Source organism: Oryx dammah, unplaced genomic scaffold (genome assembly GCF_014754425.2).
Source record: "Oryx dammah isolate SB20612 unplaced genomic scaffold, SCBI_Odam_1.1 HiC_scaffold_14, whole genome shotgun sequence".
NCBI lineage: Eukaryota > Metazoa > Chordata > Mammalia > Artiodactyla > Bovidae > Oryx > Oryx dammah.
Genome location: NW_024070198.1, coordinates 20,893,341 through 20,895,818, shown reverse-complemented (window position 1 = coordinate 20,895,818; position 2,478 = coordinate 20,893,341). Strand labels below are relative to the sequence as shown.

At 38.7% G+C, this 2,478-nt stretch overlaps 1 pseudogene; it reads right to left on the bottom strand.

Moving 5' to 3' along the window:
* Positions 1-950: 950 nt before the first annotated feature.
* LOC120874014 lies at positions 951-1,069 on the bottom strand (annotated as a pseudogene).
* Positions 1,070-2,478: the final 1,409 nt, after the last annotated feature.

Sequence of the window (2,478 nt, the reverse complement as noted above, 5' to 3'; positions counted from 1 at the left end):
AACAACTGCAATGTATAATAATTCTACTTTTGAAGCATCATTGGAAGAACTGGGACATTTTATACTAAAAAAGAAAAGAAAAAGAAAAAAAAAAGAATGCTAGTAGCCAAATGGCTATCATATGAGAAGGGGAATAGATTTCTATGGCCTATTTTTTTTTTTTTTGGACAGGCAAGTAGGATTTACTGTTGGGTATGAGTTAAGAGGGGACAGCACCATGGCTCTCATGAATGCAGGACCCACCATTTGTCCAGGGGCCACAATTAGGGATATATTTGACCCCACAGCCATCTGGTGAGAGCCGCTCTTCTGCCACTATCTTTTCAAAGTCATCTGCATTAAACTTAGTAATTCAGCTGGTAAGAAATCCTCCTGCAATGCAGGAGACCCTAGTTTGATTCTTGGGTCGGGAAGGTAAAATGCCGAAAATTCAAATAAACCATACTATATTTTTAAAAGTTAGTCTTAAAAGGTACAACCTTTTCCCTGGAGAAGGAATAGGGTACCTATTCTATTATTCTTGGGCTTCCCTGGTGGTTCAGATGGTAAAGAATCCACCTGGAATGCTGAAGACCTGGGTTCGATACCTGGGTTGGGAAGATCTGCTGGAGGAGGGCATGGCAATCCCCATTGACTGAGAAGCCTGGTGGGCTACAGTCCATAGAGTTGCAAAGAGTCGGACACAACTGAGCAACTAAGCACACACACACAAACCTAGTAAATCCTCACTTCTTGGAGATGTGGATCTTCTGATGGCCAGGGAGGTTGAACCTGGCCCTGAGGAGGGCCTCAGTCACATGCTCTTTGTTCTGCAGCTTGGTGCAGATAGACATTATGATTTGGCCAACGTGGACCCTGGCCACTGTGACTTGGGGCCTTCCAAAGGCACTGCACCTACCTGTCTGGAACCTAGATTGGGGACAGCATGCCAGCATGAAGGTCCTGGAAAGGGCTGTCTCCAGGGTCCCTTTGAAGAACCCACACAGACAACATGCTGCATATATTGTTTGCAGGCATTGCACACTCGACCCTGATGGGAAAAGCGCACAGTCGGTTTAACTGGCTGCAAATCTATAGCCTACTTAAAAAAATTATTGTTTAAAAAGGAATACTTTCTCATTGAAAAAACTTCAAATGATAGCCAACTCTTTTCTGTCAAATTGGAATGATACTAGTATCCACCTCAAACTGTTCTGAGGATCAAATGAACAGTGAATGTATGAATTCGTAAGATAAAATTTAACATGTAACTGTTTACATTTGTTTTTTCTGTTTAACAGAAACAAATTCTCCCTTTCCTCACTACATTTCATCCCCCATGTGCCTCAGAGGTAGCCATATTATTAATTTGTTAAAATTTTTTAATTAGAAAAATTTAAACTTTATGCTTACATGATACAGGTGTGGCAACATCTTGATATTGGCTAACTCTGAGTATTTAGAATATGGGAATTCACTGACTATTCTATTTTCATGTATCTCCAAAATTTTCATTAAAGATAATTATGTAACTCAAAAATTAAACTAATACAAGGTGATAGCTATTCCCTATTAGGTCCTCATGGACTACCATTTAAAATTGTTTAGTGACATCTTCTGATATTTGCTTCCCTATTTCTATTGAAATATCATGTTTATCTTGCTTTTTTGACTTTTCATTTTTTTAGATACTTTTATTGACTATCTATTATGCAAGATGAGAATTGGGCTCAATGTCTCCCCACTCTAGTACTCTTGCCTGGAAAATCCCATGGACAGAGGAGCTTGGTAGGCTGCAGTCCATGGGGTCACTAAGAGTCAGACACAACTGAGTGACTTTGCTTTCACTTTTCACTTTCATGCATGCAGAAGGAAATGGCAACCCACTCCAGTGTTCTTGCTTGGAGAATCCCAGGGATGGGGGAGTCTGGTGGGCTGCCGTCTATGGGGTTGCACAGAGTCGGACACGACTGAAGCAACTTAGCAGCAGCATACCATCATCTATGTTCATTTTATCTATGTTCATTCTTTCAATATACTTTTATCACAATTCAGAGTAAATTCAATATTTTGTGTTCATGTATATAAAAGTGTAAATATTTCTTTTCTTATTTTTTAACAGCTGGGTCATGTTGTGACTTTCATCACATTTTATTTCCTGCATATCTTTTTGTTTTTCTTGGAGTTAATAATTGCTTCAGGTCCTCCCCTGCCACCAGTGGTTTGCTAAATTTTCTAGTTACTTATTTCTAATCATTTCCAAATTCTCAACAGAAATATGAAATATTTTATTATTGTCAAGCATATTTTCTAATCTACTGTTACCATATTTTTATTGGTGGCATCCCTTTTGGACCTATAATTTTCCTATTCAAGGCCATCACTAACACAGATGTCCCTTCTGAGTAAATTTTTAATTAATTAATTAATTAATTTTTACCCATACCATGCAGCTTATGGGATCTTAATTCCCTGACCAGAGACTGAACCCATACCCTT